The 18,074-nt window shown below is 42.2% G+C and overlaps 1 protein-coding gene across 1 annotated transcript in view; it reads left to right on the top strand.

Annotated features, from left to right (window-relative positions):
- Nucleotides 1-4,904: 4,904 nt before the first annotated feature.
- The window catches only part of prr36b (proline rich 36b), a 39,961-nt gene continuing 26,791 nt past the window's right edge, over nucleotides 4,905-18,074 (top strand). Inside the window, 1 exon segment of the mRNA XM_051941484.1 lies at nucleotides 4,905-5,232. The gene's annotated coding sequence lies outside the window, so the exon portion shown is untranslated.

Below are 18,074 nucleotides of genomic sequence, written 5' to 3' on the forward strand. Positions count from 1 at the left end.
AAGTAGGGCTGCACAGTGGAATAGTGGCTAGCAATTTCGCCCTGCAGCAAGAAGATCCCCAGTTCAAATCCCGGGGTGGGCCTGGGATCTTTCTGCATGGAGTTTGCATGTTCTCCTTGTGCATGCGTGGGTTTTCTCTGGGTACTCCGGCTTCCTCCCACAGTCCAAAAATATGCTGAGGTTAACTGAGTACTCTAAATTGCCCGTAGGTGTGAATGTGAGTGTGATTGTGTGTCTGTATATGTAGCCCTGCGACAGACTGGTGACCTGTCCAGGGTGTCTCCTGCCTTCTCCCGAGTCAGCTGAGATAGGCTCCAGCACCCCCCACGACCCTAGTGAGGATAAAGTGGTGTATAGAGAATGGATGGATGGACACAGTCAAGTAGGGATGTCCGATAATATCAGCCCACCGATATTATCGGCATAAAAATGTAATATCGGTCAATACCGTTATTTTTTTTGTTGCATATCATGAAAACTGATAAAATAATGCTTGGATTTCGCCGATAGTTTTCAAAATTGTACAGCATAGTTGCCACATTGTAATAGACTCATAGAGGGAGGGGGAGTGTGAACTGTTCTTTGAGACAATTTTTTTTTTAAAAGGCATTTTTTCCACTTAAGTTGAAGTAGTTTTCTTATTTTGCACGGACAATGTTTACATTTGGAAAGCCTTGTTGCTTTTGAGAATGCATCCAATGGTGTATCTCAATAAAATTAGACATGATGTGTTAATTCCATGACAGGAGATATGTGATATTACCTGAAATTAGTTAAATAGCCCACATATATCGGTATCGGTTAATATCGGAATCAGAAATTGAGAGTTGGACAATATCGGCGTACCGGATACTGGCAACAAAAAGCCGATATCATGACACCCCTACGGTTAAATCTCAGACTCTGGCCCTTGATTTGTGAGTTAGTTTACACTTCATCAATACCTCTTATAGCCACTTGTGCTACGTGGGGTTTGCTTTGTGAATATCTCTGTATAAAACATGGCGACAGTGTGTGCCTGCCTGCCTGCCTGTCTGATGGGTGTGTCTTTCAGTACCAGCTGCTTTCTTGGGTGGCAGGAGATTCAGGCCTCTGTGCAATCTGATGCTGGAATAAACGATACATAATGAAAGCGTGTCTGTATCTGCCACGATGTGTTGTGCAAGAGTTCGTCAAAAGGTAGCAGACTCCTGACTGGAGGCCAGGTTCTGGGGCTTGACAGAGCGCCAGCCCTTTTTGTGCCGTGGCCGCCCCAGCTGGACCGCGGGCTGTGCGGAAAAAACAATGAGATAAATAACACGGGAACTGTGCAGCGGGGTACACTGCCCTGCCCCTTCCTGTATCCGCTGCCGCACACCACCGCCTGCGTGAAAAAAACACCTTCCTCTCTTTGTTGCGCCTGGTTGACCATGCCAATACGTCCGTCAGCGTCGAGTCAGGAGGCATGGAGTGCCCCAGAGGCCCCGCCCTCTTCCTGGTCTCCTTCCACGTCTTTCATGTGTTTGCACACACACCTGCATGCAGTGAAATTCACACACATCTACAGTACGTGGGTGACATTTTCAACCCTCACCAGCTATTTGGAACACTTGATTTGATCCTGCAGATATTTCCGCGGGCATGGCGTGACCTTTAATTATGATTTCCACCAAACAAGTGGCATTGTTCAGTAGCAGCACTTAAGCGAGAGCAAGAAGGAGCTAAATTATTTGAGGTGAACCCCTCTTAGCAATGGGCAGAGTGGTCCGACATTAGTGAGAGGAACACAAACAAAGCTTCCTCTGGAAATCTGACCGAACGAGATAAGAGATCGCTGTTTTTTTGTGTGTGTGTTTTATGCGATCAGGTGCATGTGCGGTGTATGGATTCAGCTTTGTGCCATGCATTTCCACCCAGAGCTCAAACAAGAAATGCAAGATGAAATCCCCTTTTGCAGTTCTTGGAAAGAGAGGAGCTCACCACGGGCTGGACATGAAAAGAAGCCCATCCAGAACAGACACAGCACACAAAAGCCTGGCTCATGTAGACAGGGGCAGGCGGCTGCTGGGAGCTGAGCAGCAGCGTGGCAGACAGACAGACAGACAGATAAACAGACAGGCAGACAGGAGGCATGCCCACCCAGACTGTCTCTGATGAAAAGCCCTGTTCTGGTGAGGAGCTCGGCACACAGAAACAAAAGCTTTTAAAGCGATGAAACAACGCCCTTCGCTACCTAATTGTGACTGAGAGAAAACACACATCTGAGCTGAGAGCCAGGGAGACTCTCCATTTGCTCCTCCTTGCTGACTTTCTTGTCTTCTCCTTTTCAATTAGCATCTCCCAATTTGAAATCTTCTCACCCTGTCTGTGAAGTTGGAAGCAGGTGCGCATTTTAAATCCGCATGGCGCAAATGTGACTTTTAAGACAAAAGAAACAAAAGAATGTGCAAGACCATCAATCAAATAGACATACTAATGGCAGGATTGCATGTTAATATGAAAATAGTTCACGTCCTTCAGGCCAGAATCACGAAAAGTATTTTTAATTGCAGTTTTACAATCAACAGGTCTGAAATGTGTTGAGCAATCCTGAATTCTTGATGCAACAGTAGCATTGAAGGCAGACAATGCAGGCAACTTGATGCATGTGGTGCAGCAGTAATGCGCGGTTAAAGAGCGCGTGCGTGTGTGTGTGCGTGTGTGTGTGTGTGTGTGTGTGTGTGTGTGTGTGTGTGTGTGTGTGTGTGTGTGTGCAGTCAGGCATGGAGAATGGAAGAAAAGGGTTTGAACAGAGGAGAGAAAGGGGTGTAGGGGCCTAGAGGGAGGGCAACAGACAACCGGGAGAAACTCGGACAAGAGAGTAGGGTGACTTGCAAGAGGTGACATCATCCTTAATTTGAATAATCCCCCAGCCCGGGAGGTGATTGGCTGCTCTTAGAAAAAGCAGAGTTCCTCTGCTATTCGCTATTCACTCCTTTCAATTTCAGCATGGCGCGCTGTCGTGGTGAATGCTGCCTTCAAGGACGCATTGTTAGCTCCTGTTTCTGAGGCCAGTTGGGGCTTTCTGTGTGTTTACTTGAGACAAACCTGCAGTTCAACATATTTATCCGATTACAAGTTATTTTTGTGTGGTGGGAGGGTGGGTGTTACTGCGGTAGACAATATTTGAAACAGCTATTTATTATGCTCGCCATTTATGTAGTTTCCTGTAAAATGATGGAGCAGAGAAAGCGAACAAGACGGGACTTTAACCCTATTGTTATCCCCATTTACGTGCACCAAAAATATTGTTTCCTTGTCCGGAAAAAATCCAAACACTAAGCAAAAAAAATTTCCCCAAATTTTGGAAAATTTGCAAAACCTTCAGGAAGAAAATTCCAATAATTCCTTAATTTCTTAAGTCTCCCTTAAAAGTTTTATTTAAAAAAATCTCCAATTTTGGCAGGAAATTTTTGTAAATATTTTCAAAAAATTAGTAAAAATCTTCCAAAAAAATCCAAAAAATATCTAAAATGATTACATATACATCAGTGAAACTTCTAATATTTTCTTTAAGAACATTCACATAAAAATCAAACAAAATCCAGAGAAATTTGCTGGATTTTTGTTGACTTTTTTGTGAATGTTCTTCAGAAACATTTTTAACATTTCTTTTCCCATCAAAAATGTTCAAAGATTTCCCAAAAAATGTTGAGAATGTGAACATCAGAAGTTTCACTGTGAAAATATATATTTTTCCACATTTTCAAACTTTAAAATGGGCCAGTTTTGACCTGCAGGACGACACAAAAGTTAATTAATATTATGCAAAGTCTAGCAGTGCCTACTTGTTTGACTGAACAGAATAAGTTTTGTTCACAGTTATTACTCTGCCTAAATTTGTCTTTGTTCATTTTTCTGTCTTGTAACACCCACAGATGACCAATGTAGCAGGGTGGATGCCACTCTGGTGGAAGTACACTTGTCAGACGAGTATGACTGATGACATTTTAAAACAAAGGCTGCGTTTAGGCGTGCCGCTACCTGTAGTCACGACTGGAATAAAGCTGCTAATGAAGCCGACACCCTGTTCTTCCATACCATGCATTATTCAAACGGCATCTTAATTACACTTTTTCTGGAGATCCAGATTCATTCATTCATTTATTTATTCACAAAAATCAAACAAAATCCAGCGAAATTTCGCTGGATTTTGTTTGATTTTTATGTGAATGTTCTTAAAGAAAATATTGGAAGTTTTACTGATATATATGTAATCACTTTAGATATTTTTAGGATTTAAAAAAAAGATTTTTATTCATTTTGTGAAAATATTTCAAGACTTCTCTTGCCAAACTTGGGGGATTTTTTAAGTAAAACTTTTAAGGAATTATTGGAATTTTCTTCTTGAAGGTTTTTAATATTTGAAGTTTTACTGATGTATGTGTAATCACTTTAGATATTTTTAGGTTTTTTCAATAAGATTTTTACTCATTTTTTGAAAATATGTACATGAATTTTCTTACCAAATTTGGGGGATATTTTAAAGTAAAACTTTTAAGGAATTACTGGAATTTTCTTCCTGAAGTGTTTTAATATTTGAAGTTTAACTGATGCATGTGTAATAATTTTAAATATTTTTAGGATTTTTTGGAAGATTTTTACTCATTTTTAAAAAATATGTACAAGAATTTTCTTGCCAAATTTGGGGGATTTTTTGAATAAAATTTTTAATTTCTTTTAAATTCTTGGAATTTTCTTCCTTCAGGTTTTGCAAATTTTCAGAAATTTGGGGAATTTTTGCTGAATATATGTATTTTTTTAGACAAGGAAACAATATTTTTTGATGTTTATAAATGAAGACAAGAGAAGGGTTAACAGTCTATGGCAGGCGATAGCTTTTTTGCCACTCCTGTGTTTTCGGGTGTAGAGCTGTGGTTTCCGACACTCCCGGCGGTCCATGAAGGCAGCGGCAGCCCTCTCCTCCGCCTGTCCATCCATCGTTCACCGGTCTGTGTAGCGGACCGAAGCCTCTTTCTCCTCTTTCTTCCTCTCAACGTGCATCGCTCGAGACGCAGAAGTTTCTTCGCCGTTGGCTCGTCTCGGAATCGCTCCGCTCCGTTATCACCGGCGGTTCTCCTTCCCGGTTTTAATCCTCATCCCTGTACTTTCTGTATTTCCCCCCTACTACCCCCTGACTCGAGGACCCGGTCTGGTTGAACACTGGGCGTAGCTGGAGAGGATTTCTCACTAGCTTTGCCGCTACACTGACGGGTAAGGTCGAGATTCTTTTAGCTTTTAGCTAGCATGCTAGCCTCAGTTTGTAACTAACTGCGCGGCTAATTAGCGGGTTTTACTACGTGTCTTTCCTTATTTTCACACCAAGCAGCGCCCTGGAGGTAGGTGTTCTCTTTGTGTGAAGGGTTATTTCTGTAAACGTTAAGTTGAAATTGAATTAAAGGTTGTGTTTTAAGTGTCGCCTCATCTTTTTTGTCGATGAGTCGCTCCGTTTCTGAGTCACTTTGGTTTCAGGGGAGAGAGGCTGATGGGGCGGTGGCAGGGCTGCGTGGTGACTGGAAGTGCTCCACAGACCTGTTAGCCCAGCCTAAAGCAGCCTAATTAATTTCAATGTGTGCTCTGCTTCATTTAGAAAACCTCTTCCTGTGTCCGTGTGGCCATTTTGTCGCCTTTTTCCACGCTAAACTTTTCCTCATCTCCCCTCCTTTCTCCATCCTCCGTCGCGGATGCCCATTGTTCTGTGATGGGCCAAGTGGCTGTGGAGTGCTCAGAAATGTCGCCTCCGGGAGCAGAAGCAGGCGGATTTTCTGCTCATAAATTCACAGATGCCGGCTCGGTTTTCATTTTAACTTTAACTGAATAACTTTGGGGGCATTTGCAGGGTGTTAAAGCAGCCACCCAGCCCTCCTCAGATGCTGGAGGGAGCGTGTGAAGCTTAAATATCTCTCAGAGAGTTTTGCACAGTGTGAAGCTGGCATGTAATCAGAGGTGATTAATGTCACCCCCAGAAGTGATCAGCTATTGTGGTGTAAAGGCTGGAGGGGTGAAGCTGCTCCCTGGCTGACTCTTTTTTTGGGGTGAGACAGATTACACTCCTCTCTGTAGAACAATAGAGAGGAGAAAACACACTGCCAGTTCCCAAAGCCTGGCCAAAAAACATTTAATAAACAAAATATGGAAGCGTTTATAAAACCTCCATTCTCTTCCCTTGAGGTGGCACAAATCGTCTCCAAGCTTTTGTGGCCACCGTGGGCAGGGAGCTGGTCAATAATGTGACCTGATCGACCGTGATGTATTGATGTCATCCCGAGCAAATGGCATCCCAGGGCAACTAATAGGAACACTTTTAAAGCCCCGGCCATGCAGGGGCTTGGAGACTACTCCAGGACTCTTAAGTCAGAGGTGGGCTAAAGCCATCAGCGAGTCCTCCACCCCCTCCATGGATGAGAGAATGGCTGACTCACAGTGTTGGTGGATGAGGCAGGGAAATGGAGGACAGACAGGCGGCCTAATGCAATCACGAGAAATTAAATTTGGCTGCCATTAAAAACAGCAGTCTGTTTTATGAAGTTATTGTAGAGAGATTATCAGTCGGAGGATATGGATTACAGCCGGAGGCATTGTGTGTGTGTGTGGAGAGGATTTGTAAGGAAGTTAACTTGATTGTGTTTGTGAGACAAATATGAAAAAAAAATCAGATGCAATAATCTTCTTGTCACTGTGGAGTGTGAAAAATTACAAAAAATCGGCTGGAGTAATCTCCTTTTCATTGTGTTGTCAGTGTGTTTTTATTATCACTCTGTCGCTTGTCACTGAGCTGGAATTAAGGGTGTGGGTGTCTACAGCGTTAGTTACCCCGGCGCACTGAGAAATGGAATAATAATCCATATGTAGAATGAACGTATGTTAAATAATAAGCAAGAAATAATTAAATCAAGTGACTAAATCAATCAATGAGGTGCTGAAGATTAATAATCAGATAGCTGGTCGATTGTGATCAGTGATGTTTAACCCTCATGTCGTCCTGCGAGTCAAAATTGACCCATTTAAAGTCTAAAAATGTGGAACAAAAGCATATTTTCACAGTGAAACTTCTGATGTCCACATTTTCAACATTTTTGGGAAATTTTTGAGCATTTTTTGGTAGAAAAAATGAAACGTTAAAAATGTTTCTTTAAGAACAGTCACAAAAAAATCAACCAAAATCCAGCAAATTTCACTGGATTTTGGTTGATTTTTTTTAATGTTCTTAAAGAAAGTATAAGAAATTTTACTGATATATATATAATCACTTTAGATATTTTTAGGATTTTTTTTGGGAGATTTTTACTCATTTTTTAAAAAAAATATCAAGAATTTTCTTGCCAAATTTGGGGATTTTTTTTAAATACAATTTTTAAGGAATTATTGGAATTTTCTTCCTGAAGGTTTTGCAAATTTTCAGAAATTCGAGGGAATTTTTTTGCAGATTTTTTTTCAGATGAGGAAACAATGTTTTTTGGTGCCTGTAAATGAGGACAACAGGAGGGTTAGAGTAATAATATCTCATATTACTGATACAGATGCTGCTCCCAAATGCATATTCTCATTTTAAAACATCAGCTTAGCCTCTAGGTAGCTGGTGTTTTTCACTATTTCTGTCATTTAATGTTGTTCGTGATGCATTATTTCCATTAGATAATAAACAGTTACCCCATTAAATAATTATTTCAAGCAAAAATGGCAAGCATTTGCCAATTTAAGGTTCTCAAATGAGTGAATTTACCCTTTTTATTTGTCCTATAGTGCATGATTTACTATTCACTATGAGTACTGACAGAAAATTTAATTTCTTTGGTTGTTGGATGAAAAAGACAGAGTCTTTACCTTGGGCTCTTAGTATTTTTTCATAATTTTCCGACATTTTATTTATAGAAAGTGGGTTTTCTTCTTCTGCTGCAGCACCTCTGAGGATTGGTGCCACTGTTATTAAATGCAATGTCTCTCATAAGCTTGTATATCAGGACAATTTAAATTTTAATGACTTATTTTGCCCCAAGCAGGCCTCTTGACCCGTGCTTTGGCCAGTCATCTCCGAGGCATGGATGGAGGGTCGGGCGATGATTGCTGCTTTAATGGACGTATGTGTCAGCTCGCCCTTAGCCTAAGGACTGGTGTTGGTGGGTATGTGACTCAGAATAAAATCCCCCAGCTCTGAACTTCTCAGCAGTGACAAGGGCAAGCCTGTGCCTCTGGTCATCGAGCTTTTTCCAGCCTGAACCCGTGCTCCTTGCGCTCCTTGGCGTCATTAAAAATTACAGCCATCCTCCAAAGCTATGTTTTAATCCATGGCAACAACTGCACAATAGTTTCTTGTTTTGAGATTATCAGAACACCAAGAGAAAGAGCGTTTGGCTGAGTTTCCTTCTGCTTTCCGGGTGATTGAGGCTCGAGGAAACGGCCATTGGCAGTAGACTGATTTTGCAGAGTGAAGATAAAGCAGAGATAAACTTTCCCTGCACTCCCGTTTCTGATAGGAGCCTCAGTTGGTGGTGTCACAGTTGTCAGGGCATGCAGTTGGCAACTGGCGGTGCGGTTTTGAGGCTGTATTTGCCAGCAGCTGCAGTAATTTGCTGTGTTTGGACGTTCTGAATTCCTCCAGTGGGAGGATGGATAATGGACAGGGTTCACAGCCCTGTTGCTTGGCTCGAAGACCAAATTTTTCACGGCACAGCGTGTTGGTGGTGCTTTGCTGTTTGGTACAATGTCGTCTTGGAGATGATAAAACTTAACTCAAAAATTACAGTTGTTCTGTCAGTCATTAGATCTGCTCTTAACACTTTCAGATTAAAGGCAGTAGTGTCAGTACTGCTGCATGTTTTCTTTGTGGCTGCTGTGGTCTAGATTATGTCAGAGGCTGCCACACTATACCCACGTGTGGAATGATAGGCATTTCTGCCAGACATTGGTGCTGACAGAATGATAAAGTCTTTTACTATAAGCAACTGGTGGGGCCAAGTTATTCCTCTGTCGTATCAGTTTCCTCTGTTGAGAGGCAGATCTCGCTTTGCCTGCTGTAAAGATACATCATCGGCTGCCTGTGAGGTGCTAAATATACGTCTCTGTGGTTGTAGATGTGGTAAAAGACGGGTTTGTTGCATTTTGTGGGCAGATGTTGTGATGTTTCAATGCCAGATGTCTGCTTCGAGGTTTGGTTCTTAGAAAGCTCTAGTTAGTAGTCGCTGATCTGGTCAACCACCCAACCTGTCCGCCATCCTGCGAGAGGTCAGATTCCATCTGGAACGTGCCTTGTTCCACTTCAAACAGGAGAACATAATCCTCTTATGGACACGGTCTTTCCACTTGTACTTTGCATGTGAGTGACTGTGGCCTTGTGCAAAGTCTCGAGAGAGCGCTGGAGCTTCTCAGGCGTGTTCCTGCCATCCTGTCCAGATGCCTGGGTCCTGTCCTCTTCCTCCATCTCTGGATCTGCTCTGTCTTGTGTCATTGATCCAAGCCACCAGCTGGTCCTGGGCCGGCCTGATCTCATTTACCCCCAGAGAGGAGCTTGTTTGTGGGCAGACGGCCCATTATGGAGATGATCCAGCAGCTCTTCAAGTTACAAATTAGCCTTAGTTTCTCTGTTGGGTCCTCTGTCTGTCTCCTTTCTTGCCGTCCTGTTCCTCGCTGGTTCTCCCCGTCTCTGTCCCTTTCTACCCAGCCCCCTCCTTTTTTAAATTGTCCTCTGCTAAAACCATGTCATGGCTATCTCTTATATCTCCCAAGGGAGGCGGCTAACAGCATCAGAGGAACCTGCCTTACTAATGCACTTCCTCTGTCTGTCTCCGTCTTTTTCTCTGTCCCAGCCATCTGTGGAGCTGCCTGCCCGACTCCCCACTTTCTCCCATGCGATCAATATCCACAGAGTTGAGCTCTGTGCTGCCCTGCTGGTCGTCCCTGCAGGCGGTGGAGCTCAGCCAGGCGGTAGTAGGGCCCTCGCCGATGGGGCCTTGTTTGTTGTCGGGCTCTGTCTCTACCCTTATTGTTTTGGGGCTGATAGACCCTCCAGCCCTGCCTCCCCACAGTATTGTCTAGTTTCTGGGACATACTGAGGCCTCTGTTTCGCTTACATATTCCTCCCTTGTTCTTTCTCGTCTTTCTCCGTCTCTCTCTCTCTCTCTCTCTCTCTGTCTGTGCACTGTTTGAGGACAGCCGAGGCCGACTGTACAAGATTAGCATCTCTCTTTGTCCAGGGTTAACAAGCTCTGTCATGTGTTAATCTGTCCGTCCCCAGGGGGCCGAGTTCCTCCGAGCCTGGGTGCACCATGGGAAGGACAAAGTTTGAGTGTTTGCATGTTTATGTTGTGTGCGTCAGTGGTTACATGAAGAATAGGGGGAGGTATGAACCTACACATCTACAACGTATAGAAGCAGGGGTGTCAACCTCATGTGGAGCCACATTCAGCCCAATTTGATCTCAAGTGGACCAGTAAAATCCTAGCATAATAACCTATAAATAACCACAACTCCTTATGTTTCTCTTGTTTTAGTGCAAAAAAAGCGTATTCAGAAAATATTCCCATCTTTTCACAAAACATTATGAACAAACAAAGTTATTAAGAAAGATAAATTCAACTTCAACAACATTATGTGTCAGTTTATCAGTTACAGATTACGACTCACAGATTGTCTACAAAGACAGAATATTTAGTCACAGTTATCTGGAACTGAACAATATAGTATTATACTTTTAAAAAGACAGAAAACAACAAACGCAAGACAAAATGTTATAAAAATGAGACACAAAATGATAAAAGCGAGAAACAAAATGATGAAAAATGAGAGAAATGACACGAAACAAAACAAAAAAAGAAAAAATTTTGACAGGAAAGTTGCAAAATGACAAAAGAATGGACACAAAACGAGATAAAAAAAAATGACAAAAGTGTGAAACAAAATGATACACAAAACAATGTATAAATCAAAACACAAAATGACAATCGAACAAAATACAGAAGTGAGACAGAAAGATAACACAAAACGACAAAAACGAGAAACAAAATGACAATAATCAGACAAAAAAGACAACAAAACCCAACAAAATCAAGACAAAGTATTACAAAAATGAGACACAAAATGACAAAAGAACAATGAGCAATGTAGAATTTTACTTTATGATGAAAAACAACTCGTCAAGGTCCAGGAACTATTTTAAGTTTGTAGTTTTATAAATCTACAAATTGCAGTTAATGTCATCTCTGTAACTTTTTACACTTCCCAAAGTCTTCCTGCGGGCTGGATTGGAACCTCTGGAGGGCCGCTTTTGGCCCGTGGGCCGCATGTTTGACACCCCTGCTGTGGAGGCTGAATCTGTGACGTGCATTGGCGTTCTTTACCCTTTTCCCGGCAGTCGTGATTGCCTTTTTGCTGATTAGTTTTGTTGTTTTATTGCAACGAGAAACGTAATTAAAAAGAATGTTTTAATAGAGCGATTCAAACCTGTTACAGCAGCTGAAGTACTACTTGAGGACGCTGTAAAATCTTAGAGTTGGTAGGATTAGCGCTGGTGCTTCAGATCACATGTTTCTGTGATCCAGGTGACCGTCACACAATCTGCTGCTCTCTCTCAGCGCACACGCCAGCAGCCAAACAAACAAGGATACAGATAAAGACTTGTTCCTTCCTCTTAGCGGGGCTTTTTGTTCCGCATCACTTTGTCTTATTGAACGTCGCAGCAGCCCAGAGGACCAACGGGTTGGAATGACTGAACTGTACAGTATTAGGGAGCTCACTTGACAAGTAGCAAGGAAGGAAACAGGTGTTTGTTTGCTGTGGCCCTGCTGTTTGTAAGAGGTAGGTGTGGATAACTAATGGCTACAGAGGCCACGTTTTTACAGTTTTGTTTTGAAGTGGTTTCCCCTGAGTAAGCCTCCATCCACCTGTTTTGTGTTTTACAGATAATGCCATCTCATTTACAATTCCAAAAAATGCCATATCTTGATTTTTGCGCATATAGCTGAGTTGTAAGCCATTTTACGGTTGAACAAATGATAAAAATTAGACAAATAGGATGTGTGAAGCAAATTTAAGAGCTAACAATGATCAAACTGGAAGACTTAACGTGTCTACTGAAGTTATGAGCACTTCTTTGAACATGCGCTGCTTTATTTGCCAGATTTACTACATTTTCTCACAACTTTGTGCAACATTTTAATAGAAGCCTACTTCTTTCTGTGTCCCTCCCCCCTCTTGGCGACTTCCTCCCTCTCTCCGTCTCCCTCATCCCTCCCCTCCGTCTGTGGGGAATGCCATGAAGAGCAGCAGGCTTTGTTTGCAGTTTATTTGTGTGCAGGACAGAGGCAGTTTTTTGACCCCAGGCTGGGGGTGTGTGGGGTATGTGTGATCTGTGATTACTATCAAGTGGATGGAGGCGGCAGCACTCGTCACCCCCAGCTGGATTAAACTGGGTGTCCAGCGCCCCTCAAATCCCACACATGCATCCGTCTTTTCCATTCCGAAATCCCTCATCATGCACGTCCTCATCAGGGAGGTGTGGTAATAATCAGCCTCTCGTCTCATGGGCGGCTCCTCTGAGATCAGCAGCCATAATGTTGTGTTGCAGCTGAGGAGGAGGAAGCGATGACGGACAATGACACCATCCCTCTAAATGTCACACAGGGACAGAGTCAGTAGTTGGAATGATGGTGGGTTGGAAGGGAAATAACTTCGAGAGGGTTTGTTGTGGTCATAGTGAAACACACACACACATATATATTTGCATTTTTGCTTTTATTGGACGATTACGGTGGTGAGAGACAGGAAATGTGGAGAAAGAAAGCATGGGAATCATATGCAAGCCAGCTGGGAATCAGGCTAGAAAGTCATTTGTGGCCTTGTAATGTGTGCCCCAACTATTTGGTTATCAGGTCACCCCAGGATGGATGATAATTTCTATGTACGAATGTGGAGATGTCTCCTCTCTGCACCATCTTATTCCTTGTCCTCCACCTGTTTGTACAGTGTATAACCATCACTGATGTAGCTGTTAGTCTGTTGCGGATGTTCTGCCAAGATTTGGCTGAGAGTAAATGAAACATTCAGCGGTGAAGCATCTCTGCTGTACGTCTTTACTTTTGCCAGTAAGTTCCTGCCACCTTTCTCAAAAAAGAATTATTAGTCATCTTGTCCTGGTCTTAACCTCTTCTTCTATATCAAATCTTCATTTACAAATCTGTAGTTTTCTGCTATATCATCTTCTCATTTTCACTTAAAAATCATGCTTAAACCATTGTATTAAGAGCACATGGTGGAATCAAGGCTGCAACCGTTTCCATTATTGCTTAGTTGACCTTTTGCATTTCATTACCGTTGTTTGCCTGTAAAATGGCAACAAACTTTGAAGAAATGCACAATTGAAGAAGCTCCCTTTAGGCTGATATAACAGAGAATTTCAGCACATTCTCTCATTTGGAAGCTGGAACAAGATCATTTGCGACAACTAATCCATCCAGCAATTAATCGGTTCTAAAATGGTTGCAGATTAATTCTCTGCAATTACAGCTCTATTTGAAATACATGCTTTTTGTCCATTTTAATCTCGAGTTTGACTACATTGTTTTTTAATGTGTTAGATTTCAGACAAGAAAACATTTTTTTCGAGGGATTGCACAAATATCCATTTCAAAGAGCGATTCAACAAATGTAGCCTGTGGCTCTAAGTAGCCCTGAATAGGGTGGAGAGTTGACTGAGACTACTGTTGTAACTTAGAGTAGGTTGAATAGACAATCTAAGGCCCCATGCCAGCGTGTGGCATCTTGAATGTGACATTCACCCCCTCGTATAGGAAGAGTGATGCACACACTCATGAAAACATGCTCACATTGCATCTTATTTGATCGTTTTTGGTTGCAAATACAACTGCATCAAATGTGAGGCTCCTTGCATCGGCCCACAAACTCATGAGTTGTTTAGCTGTTAGCAAGATGGCAGTAAATTATTGAAGCAGCTCTGCAGAGTTGTGCTCCTTGAAGAGACAAGTTTGGAGCTCTGTACCAACATATGCAATACCAAAGTAGGCTCAGTTCATACCCAATATATGCATCTATGAAATCAATGATGTGCATGGTGATGTTTTTATAAAAATGCTGATCAATTTCCTAGATTTTATGGATGTTCTACCATCATTAGCAGGCACAGGAAGGAGGCTGGTTAATTAGCAGTGTCAAAGAGCAATCACTGCAGTCCTGCTATCTTCTGTTTGCTGCTTGTGGAGATAAAAGCATGTCAATTACAGGGTCAGGGGCCACCACTTGCTCGTTAAAAATGCCTTCAAAAACCATCCCCGACCCACCAACATCCTGTCCCCCCCACTGCTTCAAACCTCTTACGAAGACATTAGTTACGTCTTGGGTAATTCTATCAACCTTGGCCGAGTTGGTCTGAGCATTCGTGCACGGTTGCATCGTCCACACAAGCTCACTTTCTTTTTGCATCTTTTTCTGGTGTCTCCCATACCCCACCCCCACCACCATCCCCACCGCTTCCTTCCCCCACAATCCCTCCCTTTGACTGCTATTTAGAGTAGGCCCCGGGGATAGAAGAAGGCTCACAGAATGTGTGTGTGTGTGTGTGTGTGTACACAGTTGTGCACTGTGAATGCACCGTTGTTTTTTGACCACAGCGATCCGTACACGCTCCCGGACGGTTGCTTGGCCTAAGTAAAGGAGCGAGCAGAGGCACTTCGATTTAGGCCTTTGTGTAGAGAAGGCAAAGATGTTCTTGTTTTTGGCTGACGGCGGTTATAATTAGATGTGAACACACACCACAACCCCAGAGCAGATTTGACATTAACGCAACATTTATCTCAATGCCCCACACCGCAGCGTCTTCACATTAATCTGCATAATGAATCACTGCTGTCCTGCATGATTAAAAAAACATAAGATTCTGAAATTTTCCTGTTTTCCCATGAGGAGTTCTTTAAATGTAACCCCCTGTATTTAACCATCCTGTTGTTCTTATTTACAGGCACCAAAAAATATTGCTTCCTTGTCTGAAAAAAATCCAAAAATCCAGCAAAAAAACACCCCAAATTTGGTAAACCTTCAGGAAGAAAATTCCGGTAACTCCTTAAAATTTTCCCTAAAAAAATTGATTTAAAAATTTGATTTATGGCAAGAAAATGCTTGGAAATATTTTTTAAAAATGAGTAAAAATCTTTCAGAGAAAAATTAAAACTATCTAAAGTGATTGAATATCAGTAAAAGTTCTATTTTCTTTAAGAACATTCACAAAAAAAAAAATCAACCAAAATCCAGCGAAATTCGCTGGATTTTGGTTGATTTTTATGTGAATGTTCTTAAAGAAACCTCTTTAACATTTCTTTTTCCACCAAAAAATGTTCAAAGATTTCCTAAAAATATTAAAAATGTGGACATCAGAAGTTTCACTGTGAAAATATATATTTTTTTCCACATTTTCTAACTTTAAAACTGGTCAGTTTTGACCCGCAGGACGACACGAGGGTTAAAACGGACACGGCTAATACATGTGCACCCCCCTGTACTCACACACACAGTAGGAGATTGTACTTATAGCTAAAAAGGGGTCAAACCACCACTTTTCTGTTAAAATATGCTGATGACCTGATTATTCAAGAATGCTATGTTTGTGTCTAGACAGTCAGAAAAGCTCAGATCCCTCAGTAGAGCTGGATGCCTTCCAGTTATTGACGGTATCTGCCTAAACACGGTAGCGGGGCTGGGATCCACACACACATGTTTTGTTTATGTCCCAATGTGGGAATTAGGAAGGGATGATGCCTTGAAGGATGATCTCACCTTGCAGAGCCGGCTTGGCCATCATTAGGGTACTGCTTGGGGTAGTGTGATAACAACAACAACAATAATAATAGGAATAAACAACACAGTGTTTGCCTAGAAGGAAACTTTGCAAAATGTGAGACCATGAAAGAGAATGCACCATTAAACCCCAAGTAATATAAATATAAGCTACATACAGTATCTTGATTCACTCACATACACATATGATGTTTAAAGCAACATTCATTTGTTGAGATCATAAATTTGATCCAAAGATTGTCAACAGTGTGCGTTTGTGTGTCCCCTACTGGTCTTTTCTGAGCCCGTGCTTCAGCCACTGCCTTTGTCTCTGTATGGTTTAGTGTCTGTGTGGGTTTCCTTTGTTCACAGTTGCTGCGTAGCTCATCATCGAGGCTTGCAGGGAATTTGGAGTGGGATGCTGCTTGGAAGCTGCGAGCATATGACTTGGATACTTTGTGAAGGCCAACAAACACATTTTTGCAAAGTCAACTACGTTCAAAACGCAGAGGGAGGAAATTCCATTTTCAAAGCCAGACATCGGCCAGATCTGGAGAGTGAAAATTTGCACGGCGCTTTTATCCTGCTTTTTATAGTACTTTATCTTCAGGCATTGTTTACAGCTCAATACTGAGGGCAGCAAGTTTAATTCTAGCAGCTGATTTTGATTTGGTTTTGGTCTTGGATGTGGAGAGAGACGTCTGTCGTCTCAAAGACAATCTCCAATCACGCTGTTGTCTTCTTTTTTTTTTGTCGTAACAGAAAGCTATAATTTGAGATAAAGTAGAGTGTGACCCTTCATGCAAGTGATCAGATGGAAATTGTTTATTCATGTACTTGTCTCTGACAGGCGCTGAACACGCCCGAATGAGCAAGACTGCCCTTACTATTGTGGTGGTGCTGCATCAGCAGCTAGCAGAATCAACCCTGGAGGATAAATCGGCTCCACTGGTATCCGCCACCAACCCCTTCCAACAATCATGAATCCATCTCTTTTCAAATGATTGTGCAGTCAACAAAACCTTCGTCTTTTAGTGAAATTTCAGCCTCATTAGCATTATGCATTTTCAGTTTTTACGTCCACAGAATCTTTGAGCTACAGCTGTCACTCTTGTTGTTGTGCACGGTTGCCATGGTTACAGATGTCTTTCTCGTCTCTCTTTACTTGCCCACCCTCACAGTGTCTGTGTCACTCTGCTCTACAGTAACACAACAGACTGACTCTCCTCACATTAGTCAGAAAGCTCAGCATGAGCAGCATGTTTGGGAGCAGCAGCCGTTTCTCTGTCTGTGTGACTGCATAGGAGGCGTTCAGGTGCAGCGCTGAGAGTAGGTCACCCACGGCGTGGAGATGCTCAGAGACCAATACACAGTGACTGCATTCGTGCTTGAAATGGGAAGAAATAAAATGCTGCCGTCTGAAAAACGCCTTCGGTGCAGACACGGTGTCAGACAATACAGCTGTCATTTCAAACTCTCTTTGAATGTCGTCACTCGCTGCCTGTCACCGAGCATCACCACAGATGGCTGACTGTGCTGTTCAGAGCAGGTGATCTTTCTGAAACCGGATTTACTCACTTCTTCACTAAAGTACTGTGGGTGTAGCATGAGAGGTAAAACTAAAGGGTAATATTTCATGAGTGAACATGTTGAGGAGGTTTTAAATGGCATTCCTTAGCCAAGTAACAATACCAAAGATCCTAAAGGTACTGTCACTGTCACATCCACAGCCCTTCCCATTACTTTTGTGTTGTGTCCGAGCTGTTTTGTTGGTTTCTGGTCTAATTCTTCATGTATTCAAACAGTGTTATTCACATAGACGCTACGTTACTGAATGCAAGATGCTTTCTGTTTATGATAGTGCAACAGCTCACGCAGCCAAGTCAGAATTACAACAAGACTGGTGATATTTTGGATAATGAAATGTGCATATTTCACATTAGTGGTTAGTTTATATTCATGTGTGCAAGATTTGCCTTGCCTGGAAAATCTAGACTGACTTTATTTATGTATTAATATAAATACAAATAAAGGCAGTCTGGCATTGTGATGACAGGAGACGATTTCAAAAAGGAGGGGCTAACGAATGCAGCTTGAACGAGAAAGAACCAATCAGCGTAACACGGATGTGACGCACAAACAAATCGACCTTGTAGTCCATGTAGTCCAAACAACAATGGCATGCAGCCGAGAAAGTGTTGCGGTGAATGATTACTGCCGTTTTTGTCACAAAAATCTGCGAATAGATGGGGTACTCTCAAGTACAACACTTATTTTTG

The sequence above is a fragment of the Acanthochromis polyacanthus genome, chromosome 21 (assembly GCF_021347895.1).
Source record: "Acanthochromis polyacanthus isolate Apoly-LR-REF ecotype Palm Island chromosome 21, KAUST_Apoly_ChrSc, whole genome shotgun sequence".
Lineage (NCBI taxonomy): Eukaryota > Metazoa > Chordata > Actinopteri > Pomacentridae > Acanthochromis > Acanthochromis polyacanthus.